This window comes from Dreissena polymorpha, chromosome 4 (assembly GCF_020536995.1).
Source record: "Dreissena polymorpha isolate Duluth1 chromosome 4, UMN_Dpol_1.0, whole genome shotgun sequence".
NCBI classification, from domain to species: domain Eukaryota; kingdom Metazoa; phylum Mollusca; class Bivalvia; order Myida; family Dreissenidae; genus Dreissena; species Dreissena polymorpha.
In genome coordinates, this window is record NC_068358.1 from 14,235,659 (window position 1) to 14,245,627 (window position 9,969).

Below are 9,969 nucleotides of genomic sequence, written 5' to 3' on the forward strand. Positions count from 1 at the left end.
AATAAACATCAGTCATAATGTAAATATTCACCACAAATGATGTTATTTTTACCTAAATACCGTTCCATAGTTGTCTGCTCTATAATTGTTGTTTTTGGTTAATAACTTTAGTTTGCATTAACCAATCTTCATGTATTTGGGTATAGTCGGACAATGTTACTTTTACTTAAAATAGGAAAAAAATCCGCCTAATAACTTTAATTTGTATGGAAGCTTTGCATTTTTATTTTGTGTGTAACTAGCTTACATGTACGGAAACCTACTAGGCATTTCATATTGAGCTCTTCAGGTAAAGGTCAAGGTTTTTTAAAATGTAACCACGGTTTCTTCTCAATATCTTAGGTTCAGAATGAGACTTACACTGATATTATGGTTGTCAATAAGCTTACCTAAAGACTTAGCTTGGTATTGAATTTGTGACCAGTATTAGGTAAAGGTCACTGATTATACAAAATAGAAGAACACTTTCTGCTGAATAACTTGAGTTTGGATAGAGGTTTCTCACTGAAATGTATGTGAAGTTAGCTGCCATATAGGCTGAGCTTGGGATGGCATATGGGCCCGGTGGATATATGTCAGTGTCCCAAATGCTGAAAAGAAAAAAGGTCCAGTGCATTTACTTGAGTTTGGCTGGAGGTATTTTTCTGACATTCTACAGACCCTTCTTGAGATTACACATTAGTTTTTGACAATGCTGCTTCAGCGAGGCAGCTCGTCTAAGTTATCATACAATGAAAAAATTCTTCACAATGACGACCTATGTAAAAGACCGAGCCAGTCCGATTGAGTTTGCTAAATTTTCTCAATCGGCATACCTCACTGATTATCATTAATAAAGGTAAAGGCAGCTTGGTTCCCGTCCTCTTTCAAATTTATCGAGAGATTTGGGACAGGAATCAGACACGAAACTGCCAGGTGGATCTTCAAACGCTGTGACGCTGGGAAAACCCCAAATGTAGTTATTTTTAGATTTGATCTAGAATGTAACCTGCCTCCCAGTTTAGCTGAATGGGTCAAGTTCCCCACGGGTACTACTTCCACGTACCCCCAAATTTTATTTCATACCCAAAAAATTTCGTACCCAATTTTTTTTTCGTATCCAATTTTTTTTCGTACCCATATTTTTTTTTTGTACCAAAATTTTTTTTAACCCAATTTTTTTTCGTACCCAATTTTAATTTTTTTTCGTACCCATTTTTTTTTGGCATCATTTTTTCGTACCCAAAATTTTTGTACCCAAATTTTTTTTCGTACCCAAAATTTTCGTACCCACATACACAATTGTGGTGATGTCGATAAACTTAAATTGATGCTTTTATATCCATCCTCTTCAAAAGCATGGTCACACCTGCAGTACTGTCAGTACTTTGATTTTTAAATAGATGAATAAATCTTTACATGTTGAAGATGGTTTCATCAGATTGCCATGTTTATTTTTGTTCCATTATTTTCTGTGCTATCATTTATGAAAACAGATTAATATATCATTTTCAAATCATTGGCATTTTTTGTGATAAATTGGCTCTTTTATTTTCTTTTAACTTGTTTTTATAATTATTCAAAACATTTCATATAAATCAGTGATAAAAATCATGTCATGTTATTTTTCAAAAATACAGAAATCTGTAAGCAAGTCTGTTTAACCTCAAACCATAATTGATACAAAAATTGTACAAATACTACTGATATGGATATGTTTAAACTAGAAAACTAGAAAGTAATGTTCATGCCATGTCAATTCTTTATCCTGCATGAGTTAATTTCAAAATATATTTGCAGATGCCAATTATCTTTATTGCTTCTCTCATACCCTGGTATGTGACTGGCACATCCATGTTAAAATTAACTACTTGGTTATTTTCAGACACGGAAAGACTGGTGAAGAAGTAGTCACAGTTGCCCATGGCTCTGCACCAACAACAAAACAGTATGAAAATTTCTAAGCTTAACAGATGATTGAATAGTCCCATCATAGCATATCCAACTTGTCTGCTTGGTTTGTTCAAATCATGCGCCCCGATTTAAAATGGGCCTTGCATAAGGGTTCACAAGATTAGAATAAAAAAATCAAGGGCACTGGATGCAATCTTAGGAAAACCTTCTTACTATTGTAGAAGCCGGATTTATGACTCAATCCTGATAAAACTTGGTCTGAATGGTAATCAGAAAAGTATCTACAAATTGTATTGTGGTATGTTGGATCAATTTCAAGGCAACTATTACTAAAAATAGAAAAACAGTTTCAGCTCAAAAACTTGACTTTGGATGCAGGCAAGATACTGTTAATATATGTAGTTAGACATTGGGAATGGGTTTCTAGTGAAAAGTTTTGATGGTGGTTTTGCATTTAAATTTTGTATGTTGGTTGCTTATGTCCAGACCTAGCATCATGGCTTATTTGGAGCCAGTTAGGTAAAATATATAATGTTGAAAAATATCTGAAGGAAGGGAGCATTTTTTGTTTGTTTGTTTTATGGCTATGGTCTGAAACCGTATGAACACTCTCCGAGCCTCTTTTTTTAAATATTCATAAAACTTGCTCACAACATTCGTTCTCGTGATTTTTGGCTGAGTTCATGGCCTAAATACACTGCAACGCCGATATATCGCGGACCGGTTTAACGCGCTGTCCAATATATCGCGCTTTGGCTATGGCTCCCAAAAATCCCACAAGCATGATCACTAAATGACATGTTTTAATCTAAGAATTCGCAAACATAAAGAAAGACCGGTTCTAGTTAGTATTAACACCCTATATTTCGCGGCTTACTATGGCACACAGTGAAGCGTGAAAAACAGTTGATTAGTGACAGCTGTGTTGTTTACATAAGGCTGGGGTTGTTTTTAATACTTAAGAAATAATCAATTAGTGTCATTGCAAAGGTAATAATGGCAGTTTACTGGTATATAAATCGTTAAATTTCGGTACTGGTCATGAATTTCTTTGTCTTGATAAAAAGCGCGCGAAAATTGGCGTGGGTGTATTTATTTGTAAATAAAAATTTCGTAGCGGGTACAACATTGAGATAATTTAATTCCCATGTACATGGCTACCAGAGATGAATGCAATTTTCACTATATAGCAATAATAAATCATCAATTTTGCTCAGAATGTTTTACACAAATACAAGTTATATCTTTGGAAATACACAGCTGTATGGGGGAGGTTATTGGCCATAGTAACTGTGAAACCTTATTAAATCTCATGGCAATTTGCGTATATTGCGTATATTGGCAATACATGTAGTTATACCTTTTCTACATGGTAGAAGTCAAACTCATTATGCAACATGCTCACAACATTCAACATTTGTGTTTTAATGATATCTCAGCTGATAAGAAGTTTTAAGGTCTGTTGGCCGCTTGTTTAGATGATGTCCCTGTGGTCACAACTGGTAAATGTTAAACAAAACCTTTATGCACAAAATAAAAAAACACTGTTTACAGGTCAGCTAAATTGGCCCTTTTTTAGCTCGACTATTATATATGAAATATATATAGTGGAGCTATCCTACTCATCCCGGCGTCGGCGTTGCCGTTCCTGATCCCGTGTCCGTTGGCGTTTGCGTGCAAATGTTAAAGTTTGCGTATACCCCAAATATTTTCAATGTCCCTTGACATATTGCTTTCATATTTTGCATACTTGTTTACCATCATGACCCCAACCTATAAACAAGAGCAGACAACTGTATCAAGCATTTTGACAGAATTATGGCCCCTTTTATACTTAGTAAATGCATATTATTGATAAATCTTTGTTAAAGTTTGCGTACTACCCCAAATATTTCCTGTGTCCCTTGACATATTGCTTTCATATTTTGCATACTTGTTTACCATCATGACCCCAACCTACAAACAAGAGCAGACAACTGTATCAAGAATTTTGACAGAATTATGGCCCCTTTTATACTTAGATAATTGAACATTTTGCCATAACTTCTTTATATATGATCAGATTTTTTTAATACTTTGACAAAACAACTTTTACCTGAATACCACAATGGATTCCACCCAAACTAAACTCCACACCCCAACCCAGAATCCCTGCCCACCCCCCGCACCTCCCCCCCCCCTCAATTTTTTTTTTTTCCTTTTTTTTTTTTTGAAAGATCGTCTAATAAATGACTACACCCCACATTATACCCCCCCCTACCCCCCCCAAAAAAAATAAAATAATAATTGTTTTTCCTTTTTTTATTTTTGAAAGATCGTCTAATAAATTATTGAATATGAACAATTTCCCCATGATGGCTTAAGTTATACTGTCAAGCACTCAAATAGTCGAGCGCGCTGTCCTCTTACAGCTATTGTTATGTACATATGTTGTGCATGTTTTTTTAATTACTATTTAAATGTTTAACATAGTGGACAATCTCAAAGTGGAATAAAAAAAGCCCCACTAATCAGGGCTGGAACAATGCCTACCAATCAGGAGACTGATGCCAGGTATCACATTTCCTTTGTCCTCGCATATCCTATTTCCCGCCATTATAAGACACTATCAAACATTTTGTTGCTTACCTCCACAATATTGCTTACACTTCTGCATCTTTTGTTCATTTTTCTTATTCTGTTTTGTTTAGTTTTTATGCTCCCCAAAAATTTATTTTGGGGGGAGCATATAGTCGCCGCTTCGTCTGTCCGTCCGTGTGTCCGTCCGTGCACAATTTTTGTCCGGGCTATTTCTCAGAAACTAATGACCGGAATTCAATGAAACTTTATGGGAAGCTTCACTACCAAGAGGAGATGTGCATGTTATCAGCGGGTTCTGGTCGGATGATTTTTCACAGAGTTATGGCCCTTTGAAATTTTCCATTAACTGTACATATAGTGCAATTCTTGTCCGGGCTATTTCTCAGCAACTAATGACCGGAATTCAATGAAACTTTATGGGAAGCTTCACTACCAACAGGAGATGTGCATATTATCAGCGGGTTCTGATCGGATGATTTTTCACAGAGTTATGGCCCTTTGAAATTTTCCATTAACTGTACATATAGTGCAATTCTTGTCCGGGCTATTTCTCAGCAACTAATGACCGGAATTCAATGAAACTTTATGGGAAGCTTCACTACCAAGAGGAGATGTGCATATTATCATCCGGTTCTCGTCGGATGATTTTTCACAGAGTTATGGCCCTTTGAAATTTTTATGCCCCCCTTCGAAGAAGAGGGGGTATATTGTTTTGCACATGTCGGTCTGTCTGTCTTTCTGTATGTCCGTCCACCAGATGGTTTTCGGATGATAACTCAAGAACGCATAGTCCTAGGATCATGAAACTTTATAGGTAGATTGATCATTACTTGCAGATGACCCCTATTGTTTTTGAGGTCACTAGGTCAAAGGTCAAGGTCACGGTGACTCGAAATGGTAAAATGGTTTTTGGATGATGAAGCAACTGGTCTGTAATCCTCAATCTATAATTATCAGTCCAATGAAACATCATCATTTGAGTGAAATAAAGTGGATCAGTAAAAATATTATCAGAATATGAGATTTTTTTGTATATTTTGTATATTAAATATTGTGTTAATGTTTAATTTTGTTGATTAATAAAAATATAAGCAGGACAGGGGAGGTAATACACTATTATATCTTTCTTATATACAGGGGAAACAAATGCAATAAGTTTAAATTTCATGTTTAATAAATAGAGGATATTTGTTCATGTCATTGTGAGATCATTTGTTATTATTAACCAGGTTTTCCAAAGGAAAAAACTGGTTATTAGATTGGCGAATGCGGGCGGGCTGGCTGGCTTGCTGGCTGGCGGGCCGGCGGAACAAGCTTGTCCGGGCCATAACTTTGTCGTTCATTGTGAGATTTTAAAATCATTTGGCACATTTGTTAACCATCATTAGACGGTGTGTCGCGCGAAGAAAAATACGTCAATATCTCCAAGGTCAAGGTCACACTTTGAGTTCAAAGGTAAAAAATAGCCATAAATGAGCTTGTCTGGGCTATAACTATGTCATTCATTATGAGATTTTAAAATCATTTGGCACATTTGTTCACCATCATGGGACGGTGTGTCGCACGAAAGAATCACGTCAATATCTCCAATGTCAAGGTCGCCACGACTAAAAATAGATTTATTTTAAAACAAACTTACAAAGGGGGTTAATTTTGTTTGTTCATTTCAAAAGTTCAGTTTGAGTTGTCTCCCTTTATCAGATTTTTTTTCACAATGAAAACCTGGTTTTGTGACAATTTTGTCCCTTGTTTTCATTGTCCCTTGACATATTGCTTTTATATTTTGCATACTTGTTTACCAACATCACCCCAACCTATAAACAAGAGCAGACAACTCTATCAAGCATTTTGTCATAATTATTGCCCCTTTTATACTTGGAATATGCATATTATTGATAAATCTATGTTAAAGTTTGCGTACTATTCCAAATATTTCCTATATCCTTTGACCTTTTGCTTTTATATGTTGCATACTTGTTTACCAACATGACCCCAACCTATAAACAAGAGCAGACCACTGTATCAAGCATTTTGAAATAATTATGGCCCCTTTTACACTTAGATAATTGAACATTTTGATTAAATTGCCATAACTTCTTTATTTATGATCACATTTTATTATTACTTTGACATACATGCCATACATCCCGTATTGTCCGGGATTGTCCCGGAAATGAAGGACGTGTCCCGCAGTCCCGGAAATCTGTCAAATGTCCCGATTTTACTAGATCCATATATACATGTACCTTAACTGCACCTCGAGTCGGTGTTCCCACTAATCCTCAGGGTCTCCATGGCAATGCCTACCCGAATAGGTGACAACGCTACGTGTCAAAATCGATCAATTAACAGGGGTCCTGTTATCATATCGATTGTCTCACTTTCGCAGTCAAATCAAAAAGGCCGCATTGTTTAATTTGGGTGTCAATTGGCTTTAATATACTACGTTATAATTTCCCTCTGCCTAAGGGCAAAGGAGTTGTTCACACATCTGAAGATTCTTGCGGTTGTGAATTAGTCATGCGTGAATAACACCGTGTCACTATCAGTCTATAGTTTCAGTGGCTTTGTTATGCCACACTAATCGGTCCGTATTGTGTACTCCTCCACGATAAAATCGTTGACCGTTACTTCGGAGACTTTTGATGAAAACATCGATGTTGGCCTCGTGGAAATTGTGCATTTCATGCATAGTTCAGTTATATGAAAACATTTATTTTTACGCGATATTAAATTAAAAAAAAAACACACACACAAAGTGTAACTTTATCGTCTTCAAGATAATTAATTATTGAAACAATTACTGTAACGTATACAAATTAAACAAAATGCGAATCGCCTATTAGGCGGATATATTATACGATTTAACGTTGCTAGGCGCACCTGCAGCTTACATCATTTCAACGAAAATAAATTGTGACTCGGCAAACATGGCAAATAAAGATCGATTAACGATGGAGATCATACACTAAGAAAAGATTAATGAAATGCCTGTCATAATCAACGACGCATAAAATCCATTTAGATGCTACTAACATATTTATTAGTAATGTACTCAATTTACGATGTGAAAAAAAGCGTGCCAAAAATGCATATATGTCTATATATATATATCGCTATATGTATACATGTCCCGGAAAATCGGCAAAAGTCCCGGAAAATTGAGCGCAATGTCCCGGAATTGGTCTGAAAATTTATGGCATGTATGACTTTGACAAAACAACATTTACCTGAATACCACAATGGATTCCACCCAAACAATACCCCACGCCCCTACCAGAATCCTTCCCCCCCCCCCCAACCTCACCCCTCCCCAATTTTTTTTTTTTTTTTTAAACATCATCTAATAAATTACCACACCCCACATTATACCCCCCTCTCACCCCCCACCCCCCCCTTCCCCCCTTGCCCCCCACACCTCACCCACCCCCAATTTTTTTTTTTTTTTTTAAACATCTAATAAATTACCACACCCCACATTATACCCCCCCTCTCACCCCCCCTACCCCCCCCCCCCCCTACCCCCCCCCCCCCCCCCCAAAAAAAATTTTTTTTTTCCTTTTTTTATTTTTGAAAGATCGTCTAATAAATTATTGAATATGAACAATTTCCCCATGATGGCTTACGTTATACTGTCAAGCACTAGAATAGTCGAGCGTGCTGTCCTCTGACAGCTCTTGTTAGGTCACTAGGTCAAAGGTCAAGGTTACAGTGACTCGAAATATTAAAATGGTTTACGGATGATAACTCAAGAATGCTTACGCCTAGGATCATGAAACTTCATAGGTACATTGATCATGACTGGCAGATAACCCCTATTGATTTTCAGGTCACTAGGTCAAAGGTCAAGGTCACAGTGACTTGGAATAGTACAATGGTTTCCAGATGATAACTTACATTAGGTCAAAGGTCACAGTGACAAAAAACGTATTCACTCAATGGCTGCCACTACAACTGACAGCCAATATGGGGGGCATGCATGTTTTACAAACAGCCCTTGTCCATTGTACATAGTGCAATTCTTGTCCGAGCTATTTCTCAGCAACTTCTTACGGGAATTCAATGAAACTTTATGGGAAGCTTCACTACCAACAGGAGATGTGCATATTATCAGCCGGTTATGGTCGGATGATTTTTCACAGAGTTATGGCCCTTTGAAATTTTCCATAAACTGTACATATAGTGAAATTCTTGTCCGGGTTATTTCTTCTCAACTACTGACTGGAATTCAATGAAGCTTTATGGGAAGCTTGACTACCTTGAGGAGATGTGCATGTTATTTGTGGGTTCTGGTTAGATGATTTATTCCGAGAGTTATGGCCCTTTGAAATTTTTAAGTTGCTAAACCATCCATCGTATTATTTTGTCCAAAGTTATGCCCCTCAAGATGTTTCCTTTTATCTGAATATATAGTGCAATATTGTGACAAAAAAAAACTTTGGGGAGCATCACCCGTCTCCGACGGTTTCTTGTTGAAGGCAAATGCCATATATGCTGAGCTTTGATTATCAAATATAATTTATTACAAGGGCCCTTTCATTCATTCTCAGCATTCATGTATAAAAATCTGACAAATGCAAATGAAAACACTTGTGTGTATATCTTCTGGTTTTCAACACAGTCAAATGTTGGATATAACAAACTTGCATGTAGACCTAGCTTAGGAATATTTATGTGCCTAATTAGGTTAAGCCTTAAGGTCAATTATTTTCAAAATAAAAAAATACAGATGTTTCTACTCCCAAATATTTACAGAAAATTTGTTTTATTGTAACTAGACTGAGTTTGAAATAAATTATGGTGAGTTGAAAAACATTGTTAATTAAAATCTTCTTCTCTGAAAGCACGAAAGTTAGGGCTTTAGTATTTTTTTTATAACTTCATTTTGTTTTCCTTTACCTAGTTTGTTCAAACCAACCCCTCCCCCCTTTGGTCAAAATAGACCATGCCCCAGGGGTCACATGATTTATCTAGACTTGTATAGTAAAACACTTAAAAAATGTTCTTCCACCTAATTGCAAGGGCAGGCTTTCTTCTGGTCCCTACTTTTCCCTACTTTTTTTTCTTAACCCTACTTTTCCTTACTTTAAAAAAAATAGCCCTATTATCCCTACTTTTTATACGCCCGTATAAAATACGGGACGTATTATGTGAAACCCCTTGGCGGCGGGCGGCGGGCGGCGGGCGGAAGGCATCACTTTGTCCGGACTCTAATTCAAATTGTATTCATCCGATCTTCACCAAACTTGGTCAGCAGTTGCATCTAGTTGATATCTAGGCCAAGTTCGAATATGGGTCATGCCGGGTCAAAAACTAGGTCATAGGGTCAATAAGTGCATTTTCAAAGGGGCCACTTTGTCCGGACTCTATTTCAAATTGTATTCATCCGATCTTCACCAAACTTGGTCAGCAGTTGCATCTAGTTGATATATAGGCCAAGTTCAAATATGGGTCATGCCGGGTCAAAAACTAGGTCATAGGGTCAATTAGTGCATT